The sequence below is a fragment of the Mesocricetus auratus genome, unplaced genomic scaffold, assembly GCF_017639785.1.
Source record: "Mesocricetus auratus isolate SY011 unplaced genomic scaffold, BCM_Maur_2.0 Super-Scaffold_100020, whole genome shotgun sequence".
NCBI lineage: Eukaryota > Metazoa > Chordata > Mammalia > Rodentia > Cricetidae > Mesocricetus > Mesocricetus auratus.
Window position 1 is genome coordinate 9,143,406 of NW_024429201.1, and position 13,752 is coordinate 9,157,157.

The 13,752-nt window shown below is 38.3% G+C and overlaps 1 long non-coding RNA gene across 1 annotated transcript; it reads right to left on the bottom strand.

Annotated features, from left to right (window-relative positions):
- Positions 1–351: 351 nt before the first annotated feature.
- On the bottom strand, positions 352–11,733 carry LOC110339536. Its single transcript, XR_002381599.2, has 4 exons — positions 11,659–11,733; positions 4,110–4,174; positions 2,352–2,464; positions 352–709 (listed from the first exon to the last, which is right to left on the bottom strand). It is a non-coding gene; the product is annotated as an uncharacterized LOC110339536 (long non-coding RNA).
- Positions 11,734–13,752: the final 2,019 nt, after the last annotated feature.

The window sequence follows — 13,752 nt, forward strand, 5'->3', positions numbered from 1 at the left end:
CTGTCCTCACTTGACAAGAATTTGAGTACACATGATAGTTGCTGAGAAAGTATAAAACAGCTATCCGTGGAGTCCTTCCTGATTTACTTAAGTCACTGGATAAAAATGTTAAATACAAGTATTATGAGAACCCAGTCATTTTGATTTGCTTATTATATGTGAACACTATTAGCAGAAGAATGAAACAGTTCAGATGTCCAGTTTGGATAAACTACCATTAGGTTCGTATAAGCACTTTCATAAAAGTTGAGAAAAATAAGGTCATGGTTATGTAATAATAGCTATCACAATCTCTTATGTTACAATGATAATAAATATTTTGCCAAACCAAACGTAAGAAGAGAAAGGGGATGAGGAGGAACCTTATGCAATATTTAATATTTTAAAATAATACAGTGATGGAGAGATAAACAGATGGACCAGCAGAATGACACAAGCAGGTGGGAGGAGAGGCAGACTCAGGTATACAGGGCTGGCCGTTGAGGGGAAGATATCAACACTACTCTGCTCTCACGCAGCTCCGCAGCAGCCTTAGACGTCCCTGTGGAACCGATGCTCTGTGGAACTCTTTATTGGTGGCTTTTGTTTTGTCTTAGCTCCGGGACAATTTTATTAGAGAAAAACTGCATTTTCTTTTAATGTAGTAGAATAGAGCCAAATCTTGTAACACAAGCCAAAGGGTTGGAGAAAGTAACTGTCGTGTATCTGTCTGATGGAAGACAGTATGTTAAATTTATATCAACACTTAGAGCTCTTAAAAGGATGACAGCCCCAGTGGAAATGGCAAAGTTACATAAAGAAATGCTCATCATACAAAACACTCATGTGTCAAATAAGCATGCAAAGAACCCCTCAACAATCTTATTCACTAGGGAATACAGTTTCAAATAAGTTACTATTTGAGTGGCTTCTTGAATGGAGCAAGTTCAAATCACTGCACAACAAGACTTGGCAAGGCTGCTGAACTGGGTCTCTGCACATTGCAAGGATGCACAAGTGGGACTTTTGGATAGTGAGCCTAGCCTTTAATGGCTGAGCTATCTCTCCAAGACGTCAAATTTGAGAAGGACTTGGTACTAGCTTCTTATGAAGTTTAGCATACATTTACCATAAGATGCAACAAAAGGTTTACCAAAAACAAAACAAAACAAAACAAAAACAAAAAAGGAGATTCATTGTATGTGAATACATTTAGACACTTGGTTTACAGAAGTCAAATACTTAAAGTATCTCAAATATCTACCATTCATGTTGTTGCTTTAGAATGATATCTGATGCTGGGTACTTTTTATGGAAAAACATTTATTTAGCTCAGAGTTCTAGAGCTGAAAGTCTGACATGGAGGGATCCCATCTGTTCAGATTCTGGTGACCCCTCCTGGATGCAACACAGAATGGAAGAAAAGCACATGGTGATGGGACAAGCCCGCAGGGTGGCCTTGCTTTGTAACAACTTATTTTCACAAGGTCTAATTCACTTCATGAGACCATCTCAAGCCCCTGTGAGGCAGGGCCACCCTGACCTAATCATCTTATGATAAGCCCCTCCTCTCATAGGCTCTCATATCTCCATGCCACCTTGCTGGAGAGCGGTCTCCAGCACATGAACCTTCCAGATGGCAACTGCCGAGACCTCAGCATCCACCACCTGCTAAGTGGACTAGAAAGCTGATCAACCTACATAAAATAGAACAAACCACTGACTGAAATAATAGCATAGACAAATTCCGAGTGTTGTGTGAAGTGACGACTGGATATGACTTCCTGGAGCATTTTTAGACTTTTTAGTTGCTCTGAGCTTCATCTAACTAGAGTTAAATGAAGAAATGGCCCTATTTTTCTTTGGTTTTGTCCAGGTTTGTTCCACTTTTCCCATTACCCCCCACAGAGTTCACCCCAAGAACGAAACCAGTGATTAGAATTTCATTATGAAGTTTTAAACTAGAGAAGATACATGATTAGTTTCAGTTAGAGGTCATCTCTCGGTGTTCTACCTTTGGAAAATAGGACTAGGTGACCTAGCTCTCCTTGGGAGAATACAAACTCAAAAGCAGACAGAAGAACTAGAGATTCAAGTATTTGAATTTACTGCAGGGTGTTGTTTAAAAGTCAAATATGTCTTCCAAAAGGAAAACAGTATGCAAAAAATATTTGAATGTATGTTAGGTTTTTGACTGTGACACTCATTACTTAATACATACCCAAGGGCAAGCAATGTAGCTGATTCCATGCCTGCTTTCTGTAAATAGGTACTATAAATTATTAATAGTGTTTTTCAAGTTACATTAACTTTTGTCTTTTGGTTCTCTATTACCTCACTCGGGATGCTTATATCCACCTCCATCCATTTACCTGCAAATTTCATGTTTTCTAAACAGCTGAATGGTATTCCATTGTGTCCACGAATCACATTTCCATTTTCTACTCATCAGTTGATAGCCATCTAGGTTGTTTTCATTTCCTGGCTTTGGGGGACAAAGTAGCAATGATCACTAATGAGCAAGTATCTCTGGAATAGGGTGTGTCTGAATTTATATAGCATTTACATTTTAAAGTCATTCTCCATAGCCTTTAGTTACCATATTTACAAATGAAAATGACCAAGTGACTGGTACCCGAGGTGATAGTGACTGGCACCTGAAGTGCTAATGGATTTTATTTCTTTTTGTTTCTCAGTCACCAAGATTGAAATGACAGTGTCAGTCAAGCCCTTGGGAGGAAGTCTTACAATGGGGATTTTAGAAATCTTTACAATATGCATATCCCAGCCAGAATTTTCTTAGCATGGACTTGTTAAGTCATTCTGAAAGATGCATGGTTTCCTTTGTGCTTTCCACCCCAGAACTAAAGACATTTTCATAGTTCTGTTAGAATGTAGTTTTAAAAGTCTTCTGCCCTCCTCTGAAGTAAAACTGTGGCATCATTTGCCATGCAAATTTTGGCTCCTATAAAATCTTATCTGAGGAAGTTTGACATTCCCTGATTAAATCTCTTAATGTGGATTCTGTATGTCTTAGCTTCCTATATCCTGGTTGACACATTTTTTTTCTTACCTAAAATGTTACATTTAGTATTTTCAAGGGTCACACACAGTAAAAATATGTTATTTATAACCATACCAAATTTTATTAGGAGGGGTTCTGTGAAATAAAGTGAGCAATGTTAGTATTTGGCTGTGTAGGGTAGGCCCCATGCCCAGCAGTAGTGGCTGACACAAAATGAACTCAAGGATGGTTTTGTAGATTTATTTTTTGTCTCATGTTGCTATGTTTGTTTGGGTGGGGTTTTGTGGGTTTTTTGTTTGTTTGCTTGCTTTTATTTTTGACTTACCAGTCTTTGCTTGTATATTGTGATTTCTGATTTTGTGTTTTTATGGTGTGTGTGTGTGTGTGTGTGTGTGCGTGTGATGTTCTTGAGTTTGTGGGTGTATGAACATGTGGAGATCAGAGCAGGACACGGGGTGTCTGTCTCATTTTACCTCATTGCCTTGGGACAGGGTCTGTCTTCATTTTAGCTATGTTGGCTCTCCAGTGAACTACCAGAACACACCTGTCTTTGTTGGGCAACCCTGGAGTCATAGGCAGGTGCAGCCATGCCTGGCTTCCTACATGGTGTGGGGATTAGAACTCAGGTCCTCATGCTTGCAGAGCAAGTGCTCTTACACATCGAGTCATCTCACGGCATTTTAAAGGCTTCCTTTCTACTCCTCCACTTTCTCTCTTTGTTCCCTTTTTCTTCCATTTCCATCTCTTTGCCACCTCTAACTCTTCAGCACAAATGCCAGATTCCTCTCTAAAAGGCAATTACTCACTTTTACCACAGGGGCTAAAAAGCATTTAGGAGAAATTGTGGGGCTTCAACATAATTGGGAATAACATTTTGTAGCTACAGCACACCATTAGTATAGTTAATGTAAAATCCCACCACTTGATTCATGGATAATTAATAAAAATACTGTTTGATAGAAATTTGGCGAGGCTCTGATAATATCCTGGCTTGTTTCTTGTGTACTTCTTCACTTGCTCAATAAGTTGAGACTGTATGTCTCTCTCCACTTCTTCCATTGGCTTTCTCCACTTAGGAGGGGATGGCATGTGTCTAACTGCCTACCTTGTCACCTTGTTTCTATTCATCCTTCATACAGTAGCATTCACTCAGATGTCACAGGAACTTCCCTGGAGCAAGAGAGAATAGGAACAAGGACTTAGAAGTTCCACAGCCTGATTTCAGTCCTGTCTATTCTTCTTCATGTATCATTTGAGCCTAATGGCACTTTAGCAGACCTGTATTCTCATGTCTATAAGGAAGGGTTAGCAAGAGGTCTTCATTGGAGAGCTGTGAATGGTGCTTATGACAGCTCTCTACTGATCTCAAGACAATTCCAAACCATGAGGAATAGCAGAACAAGCTACCTAAAACCCCAGGTTATACAGGAAAAGGTATTACAAATATTGTTAGTGATAAAATCCGCATTGGTGGTCCTGAAGCCTCCTTCTCTCCTCTGTTCTATAGAGGAAGCTTCCTGAGAACAGAGAGAATGTGTATTTTGGGTAGGTAAGTGACTGTGCCAAAAATATATTTTTCTGGCCTCTGTACTTCTGATAAACAGTTTTGTAGATCACAGACAGAGATAAGGTGTTAGTGACGTGATTAGTAGGGAAGGTGGGGAATTTTTGTTTAACTATGGAAGTTGAATGGTAAGTGCATCCTCCTTCCTCCTTTTGTTTATTTGAAGTGTTCTGTTGTGTATATATACACATATAGGATTATTACACATATACATATAGTTGTAATATGTATATATATATATATATATATATATATACCCATGTGTGCACCAATAATGGAAAGAACATAGTTAATACATAGAAATGAAGAAGAGAAATAGAAAAATAGAATAAAATTGTCATGCTTAGTTATTTAATGTTGTGGCTCTGACTGGCAACACAGATGGTGCCAGTCTTACTGATTCATCTTTGGTACATTTTTGAGATATTGTTGAGTTTAGGGGCTTATGTATCAGTTCCTTCCTTACCTAAGTTCTTCATTGATTAAGAAAATCATAAACATGAAGAATATGTGTGTGTGGGTGGGTGAAGTCTATTCTTACTACTTAGATTGATCACTTTAGAGACACAGGTTTGGAATGAAGAGGATGGAGAGTGAAGTCCACCACTTACAAATGATTGATCATTTTGTAGACATGGTTTTGTGTCTGTTGGGCGTACTGCACATATACCAGTCACAGGCACAGCCAGTATCTGTTACTCTTCCTTGTGTCATCTTGGCCCTGTAAACACAGAGCTCAAAGCAAGTTTAAAAATGTGTTTTTGCGGACTTCTTGGGTTTATGAGAGGAAAGAAGATGAGGCATTTGCCATTCCTTGCCCACCTGCACTACTGAAACAGAGTTAAATGGTGGAAGGGCGGAGTTGAAGAGGTCCACCTACCTGAGCGTGATTATTAGGAGGGCCACTAAAATGATGTCAGTATAAAGGCAACAGTAGCTTCAGCTACTGGTCTTCTGTTAGGTCAGACACCGTGTTCATATTTACTGTGTTTGAATACTTTTATGAACCACCCAGTCCCTGGGAGCAGAGAGATTCCCCTGCAGTTGAAAGGATGCAGCTCAACCAAGATGAGCCAAGCTATTTTGGAATGGACTCAAAAGCATTCCTACTGGCTGGATTGCTGTTTTGCATTCTTTTCAACCTGGTGTTGACTTTTATGTGTGTGCCTCTTGTCCCTTCTGGTGTGCTGAGATGCCAAGAATTTGGCTTCAGGAACGAATTCTGAAAATGTCTACAAACTTATTGAAAAATGGCTATCCCGCAGCAAAATTAAAATTTCTAACCCCTTGACATGTGAAACAAGCTATTTAAAATTAAAATAATAAAATAAAAAATTTCTAACCTTATTTTCTTTTAAACCCTAGAATTCCCAAGGATAGTACCATGCATTTCAAACCTGTTTTTAGCTGTTGTTGAATTAATATGATCACAGTCTAATGATATGCTTCTAAATAATGCTTGTAACTTAAACACTTCAGGAGAAGCAATGTGGAATTTAATTATTCGCTTGGTATTGGGCCTCTCACAAGGCATGATTTTGGGCAGAGCAGTGAACAACAGCAACTAACATTCTTACCTTTATGAAGCTTACTTTGTGGAATACTGTTGTTTCTAAAAATCTGCTACTTTTAAAAATTACATTCTAAGTTTGAGGAGCTGGCATTTACTGAAAGAGGCTATAATCCCAAGGCATTCTTCAGTATAATCCCAAGACTTTAGTAATTAGAAATTGGCCACCGTTGGCATTACTAAATATAGGAGAACTGTCTAAAATTTTTAGGGGATTTTTCTCTTCTCTTATAATTAAGCCACATGATTTGTTAAACTATTAACAGTTATGTCTTAGGATATTATTTGTTTGCCTTAAGAAGTTTTGGTGTGTGTGTGTGTGTGTGTGTGTGTGTGTGTGTGTGTGTGTGTGTGTGCGTGGTATGGTTGAAGCATCTAGATTAGAACACAGGATGCAGATGACAATGAGTTTCCCTGACTGTGTGACCTGATTTTGCTGCTTACTAATTTTCTCTATTAAATGTTTAATTATATCCCTGAAAAATGAGGTTTTACTTCATATGATTGCAATATGTAGTATGTTGAGCTCCACGATCTAAAACAAGAAGACAACCCAGTCATCTGCTGTCTCTTGGGCCTGGTTAGTTTCCTTTCTGATTACATGACAAAACAAATTAGGGAACAAAGATTTTGTTTTGACTTACACTTCCAGGGTACACTTCATTGTAGAGGAATCAAGTAGGTAGAAACTTGAAGTAGATGGTTACATGCATAGTTAGGGCAGACAGAGAATTAATGCATACCTACTTGTACCCATCTGGGTCTCCCCTTTTCATTTGGTCTAACACTCAGCCCATGAAATTATGCCATCCACATTCAGGGCCTTTCAGGGCCAGGGAATGGAATAGGTAGTTTGAATGTATTTGACCCCCAGAATCTCATAGGGAGTGGCGTTATTAGGAGGTGTGGCTTTGTTGGAGAGGGTATGGCTTTGTTAGAGGAAGTGTGTCACTGTGGGGACGTGTTTTGAGGCATCTTATGCTCAGGATATGGCCCAGTGTGTCAGTCCAATTCCTGATGCCTGAAAGATGTAGCACTCTCGGTTCCAGCACCATGTCTGTCTATTCATTGCCATGCCCCTCTCTGTGGTCACAATGGACTGAACCTCTGCACTGTAGGTGAGCCACCCTCGATTAAATGTTTTTCTTTAAGATACCTTAATAGAAGGAGCCATTATGGGCTTAAGGAGAAACCTGGCACTAGTGAAATCTCCAGGAATCCACAAGGATGATCCCAACTAAGAATCCTTAAATGCCCTTCCCCTAAATGAGATTGATGACTACATTAAATGCTGTCTTAGAACCTTCATCCAGTAGCTGATGGAAGTGAAAGCAGAGATTGACAGATGAACACTGAGCTGAACTCCTGGAATCCAGTTGTATAGTGGGAGGAGTGATGAGCAAAGGGGTCAAGACCATGCTGGGGAAACCCACAGAAACAGCTGACCTAAGTAAGTAGGAGCTTGCAAACCCCAGTCTGACAGCTGGGGAACCAGCACAAGACCAAACAAAGCCCCTTGAATATGGGTGTTAGTTGGGGGGCTTGGGCAGTCTATGGGACCTCTTACATTAGAACAAATATTTATCCCTAGGCATGGATGGGCTTTGGGAGCCCATTCCCTAAGGAGGGATACTCTCAGCCTAGATACAAGGGGTAAGTCCTGCCCCCAAATGATATGACATGCCTCACCCTCCTTGAGGAGTGGATGGGGAATGGGATGGGGGGGGGGTGATGGCGGAATGGAAGAAAGGGAGGGAGAGGGAACTGGGATTGGTCTATAAAATAAGATTGTTTTTAACTTAAATACAAATTTTAAAAATGTCTCATTTATAAGAGTTTCAGTGGTTACAGTGTCACTTCACAGCAATAAAAACCCTAACTAAGACACTTGTCATATTACTTAACTCAATTAAGAAAACAATTAATAGGGATGCTAACCCTATCCTACCAATTTCTCTCTGAAACAGTTACCAAAATGATTCAAGATTATGATAAATAGAGTACATATGATGATTAACCATCAGATATAGACATAATTTTTGGTTCAGTCAGATTCAGTTTATATATCAGAGGAGAGTAATTTCTATCATTTTGACTTTGGTTTAGAGAGACTGTTCAATATGTCAGTAGATATTACTGGCATGGAAACCTTAACTGTCTATTATTATTTTCAGGATTATTGTGATGGTTACTTCCCGTGACATCATCAGATATAATGTGTACAATGTAAAGAAATGCATTTTGAGTTTATTGAGATATTTAAGCACTATGTACTCATCTAATCCCATTACCTCCTTGACTTTAAGTATTGATATGATGCTAATTTGTTCCATCAGATATCCTCTACCTTTGAGCTCTTACAGTGCAGTGAAGTTCATTAAACATAGGAATCATATCTCCATAAATTATTTAGTACCACATGCCTGTCCCACAAGAAAGACTCAGTACTCTAAAATATGAATAATCACACAGTAAAAATATGAATTTCCTGTTATTTTTTTCATCCAGTTCTTTACAGTGCTTTTCTTTAACAAGTATTCTTTCTTTCAAGTTTCCCTGCCTCTAAAGTCCCCTGAGTTTTGTATGTTTTCCTGATATAAATTTGTGAGGTAGTATGTGACTCTGTTACATCTCTTTCTTTATCATCTAATCTCTAGACTTTATAGACTTAAAATACAGCAATACAGAGATCTGGGGTTTCTGGCAGAGGAAATGGATGGGGTAAAAAGCATATCTTGTAATGCTTTAAAATGTCTGTTTAAGAAATTATAAATTTAAAGTCATTTAAAAAATCAAGTTATTTAAAATTACTTACACTAAAAATGCAGAAATGATCAGTATTGAATGTGTTCAGCCCCATTTCACTTTCTTACAACAGTAACTTCTGTTTTAAGTATTTCATAGACACTGTCACTTGTCTTTTTAATATTCTTATTCTATGACTTATTGGCCTTTAATACAGTAGATGAGATGATATTTCACTTGGACTAATACCCATAATCTCTTCTCCATGTCCTTCAACAATTAGATCTTTTTTCTACTGCTTACCATTGTAACATTAAATAACATACCTTCGCTCCTTATTTTCACCACTAAATGATGATTTTCTACATTTTTAAGTGAAGTGTCCTTAGGTCATTCTCACCTAAGACCAGCTACGAGTACAGAGAACATATTTGCATAAATTAGGAGCAGATGTTCTTGAAAGGGTCACAGGCCATGTGGGCATGACTAACAGCTCTGGTCACAGAAAAAGATCCCATCTTGTTTCCCAAGTGTTGATTCTTAGCCCTCATGCAGTACAAATTGTCAGCATGTACTGAACCCTGACCTAACCCCTTTCTCTCCCTCCCTCCTCTTTTTTCCCATTATTATCCAATTATCTTTTACTTTTCAGCCTTCACAGGCTATTTTGTAATCACAATATTCTATACTTTGTACATAGATTGAATATTAATGTAAAGAATTTGTTTTACTAGATTACTGCGCTGCTTACTGTAGAAAAATAATCACGAGTACAGTTCCTTTCTGCTGTGTATCCTATACTTTTCCTGAAATTGATGTTTTTCATTTTTATTCTTGTCCTGTATCCATTTCTTCTCATCTGACACCTTTCAACCATTGCTTCTAGCTAGAATAATTGATCTTGGCACCTGCTGCATGTGGGAGATTTCCTAATTGTTTTCTTGGGTTAGAGGCATTATATCCTGGGTACCACATCTAACTTATATTTATTTATTTCTCTAATTTTCTTTTGACAGGTTGAACCACAACCTCCAGTAACTACCTACAAGAGAATTAATGTTTATTTCCTACACATATAATTGTCTTTTCATTACTTTCAAATATCATTATTTGACTACTAGGAAAAGCTAAATGGAACACCACTTTGCAGACCTTTAGTTATGTTTCTGTCTTTTAAACTCAAAAAATAGAGGAGATATCTGTTCTTAGTCATATTTCAGGTTGGGGGGTTGATAAATGCTTCTGAAGTTAAGAGTCTTTGCTACTCTTCTAGAGGACCCTAATTCACCTACCAGGACCCACATCAGATAGCTTTCAAGTATCTATAACTCAACCTCAATGTGATCTGAAACACCGTCTGACATCCATGGGAACTTCCCAACATAAAATATACAAACAAACATGTATTCATAAAAAATTCTTAAATTTTATTTTATCACTTTTATCCTATGTTATGCTACTATCATCCCTCTAACACCAGTAGAAAGGGGAAAAGGTAATCAATAGTCCTAATCGCAAGCCACAACAATGACTAGCATGGCAAGATAGCCCCATCATGCAATAGTGGTACTTCTATATTAATGGTAACCAAAAGCTGTCTAATTAGAATTAAGGCCTGATCAATAGGAGAGAATTCATACCTGAGGTTGTAACCCAGCCAATTAATTGCTTTTGACTGGTGAGAATACAGCCCCTAGAAGAGAACATGCTACCACCACTTTCCTAAACAAATATGATTTTGTAAACAAATAATTTCTAATTGCACTCTAAAAGCTTATCCTTATAACTACAGGTAAGTATAGCCCTGGCCCCTAACCAAAGAAATTTCTCTCTGCAGCAGATGGAGACTGTTATAGAAATATGCAAAGGGTCAAATGTAGATAGCAACTGACTATGAAATGCCCAACCCTAATTGACACATACAACCCCTACACCTAAGACTCAGGGAACGTTGTGGAAGAGGAAACAATGAGTATAAGAGCCAGAGGACCAAGGTATCTGCTGCAAGATAGTGTCTTCTACACACGACAGGGAAGCCACAACCAGAAAACCTAAAAAAACACATAAATAAAAAAGTATGATTGTCTAAATAAGACCAGAACAATGACAATACCAGCTGACATACTAACATAAGATAATGGTTAAAAGTCCAAGAATGTTTTAGATGCACCATTCCATGACATTTGGAACACAACTAGCCTGGGAAACAAAATAGCTTTAATTTTTTTCATTACCTAGTTGGAAAAAAGTGCTTTGGAAACCTTTACTGTAGGAGACATAGAAGGCATGGTATGAAGCAGGACAGGCAAGTCTCTTTCACTGTACAGTTTCACTATGGAGGTTTCCTGACAGAGTCAGATAGGTCCCATAAGACGTCTGGCTGAAGTTCCAATCAACAGAATGCACCTCCACCCTCCCTCTCTAATCCAAAGTAGGAGTCAAACAAATAAGCAGTTTGGTACATTTTGCTCTCCCACCAACTCCGGTATTGTTATTTGGTATCTGCATTTATGGAACTTCTCTAAGTGGGTGGGTGATCAATGAGAAGCAAATGGGGTTTGCAACTAAGTGGACTACATGTTCTCAAATTTGGCAAAATATCCACCTGGCATCTTAAAGTGGGTGCTGAGAGGCAGGTAAATTGTATTTCCTGGAATAGAGTATTTGTCCACCTCTCTTATTTTCATCATGGAACATCTTGTACTAATTCAATATCACAGGCAGGTTGTCACGGACAGCCAGCAATGCTGTTTTCTTCTTATAGACTTGGCTTACCAGATAGTCACTACACAGCTTCCTAATGGCCACAAAAGGGAGACCAACTTAGAACTCTTCCATTTTAAACTCTGAAAAAAAAACAAACAACTTTTCAGATGACATGGCAGTTGTTGACTTTTCTCTTAATGAGGCTGGCAGCAGCCACTAGAGGCCCTCCACATCCAGAATCTACAATGAAAGCAGAATATTAAGCAGCTCTGTGCAGTACAGCCAGCCTATGGCTATGTTTCAGGTGATTAATCACTCTAAAGCACATATTTGCCAGTCATCTACATGACTGGCATATTAAACTTCTGCAATCTGTTCAATAAAAGAAGGTTTCTTCTCTTTAGGGCATCACCCAAAACCAACAATAATTTCTGCATTCATCTGTTTACTTTTTATGACACTTCTGAAACATTTTTAGATAGTCTTTTGCTTAAAAGCAAACTTGCCATGTTTCCTGTCTCTTGTGAGGGATACCACACACTGTCAAAGACAGCTATGAATCTTTAGTGTTCATAGCATTCACGGTTGCTCCACAGATCTGATGAACAGTGAAGCTGAGCTGAGCCCATGATACACTGGATACACATAGTGGTTGAAGCTGAGAGTCCTCAGTCATATTTCTGTAGTCTACCTTCTATACGCTTGCGTGCTCAGAAGTTCTGCAATAGCTTGAATAGAATTGAGTAAGCTGTCTGATTCTCTACACTTACTCAAAAGCAGAAGGGGTCACATGCATGTGGGTTGGAACCTTTCAAGTTTAAAAGTCAAGCAACCTGATTAAGGTACCTATGTGTTATAACTGTGGGACACAAGGAAGTGCTAAAACCTCCCTACTACCCACTACCACAGTGTTGAGTGTTTACAATGACAGTGCATCCCCATTAAAATGTGTCCCAATTCCAGAATGGCCTAGAGTAGATCCCTACACTAGTTGTCAACTTCTCTTTTCATTCTTCTTTATCAAGACACCACGTTACCACCCTCTAATAAACATTAACATGACACCCTTTTGCCCACCAAGTCCTCTAATTTGTTTCTGTTATTACTTAAAGAAGTTGATCAGTTTCCCCCATTGCTTTCTCTCAAATCAAAGCTCTCCTAGAGTACAGTTTGCATTTCTCTTTTTACTAGCCTTTCTGAAGAAAGCTCATTGATACAGCTCACCTGTATGAAATTCTCCCAGTGGTTCTCAACCTTGATGCTTTAATAAGTTACTCATGTTGTGGTGACCCGAAACATAAAATTATTTTGTTGCTACTTCATAACTGTCATTTTGCTACTGTTATACTGATCACAATGTAAATGTCTAATATACAGGTTATCAGGTATGCAGCCCCTGTAGGGGTCATGACCTACATGTTGAGAGCCACTGCTTCTTCAATGAAGCTATAGTTGCTTATTGTAGTAAGAACACTGTAGAAGTTCAATATTAACCAAGTTCTCTGAGTAATTTTTGCAACAGGGAGTAAGCCTCATGTAACAGGAGCAACTGCTCATCTTTTAAGAGTTATCTCTAAGCACCAAAAATGTACTACATTGATTGGCACTTAGGCTGATACATTTATTTATTTATCATTTGCAAATCACCCTAGAGCTTGTAGGCATCACCAAGGAGTAGTGTGACATTTCATTTTTACTGTTCCTTTATTCACTGTTTACATCAATTTTTCTAAATTTGGACATGGTTGCAAATATCTACAAAGTTACTAGTAGGTAACTTCTTTCCAATTAATTAGATACATCAATTTAATGATTAAAATATTATTCATGCTGTGTTTTGGATTTGTTCTGCTGATTATGTCACTTGATAAAACAATATGTCCAGAATTCTGTAAGGGAAATGTTTTGATTGACTTTTGATAAATTTAGGCTGGTTCATGATAAGATGTGAATAAGTCTGATACTCTGATCATGACATTTATACTCTGTCCTAAGGAAACACATTGGGAGTATCTGTTTCATTGTATCTTATACTTTCGGTGATGTATAAGTAGGGTGGGAATGGAAGGAGGAGAGAAAGGAGGGCATACAATAGACAACTAACACTAATGACTTTGAAAAATCTTGTGGGAACTTGCTCCTTTAGGAGCTTTCTAAAACATA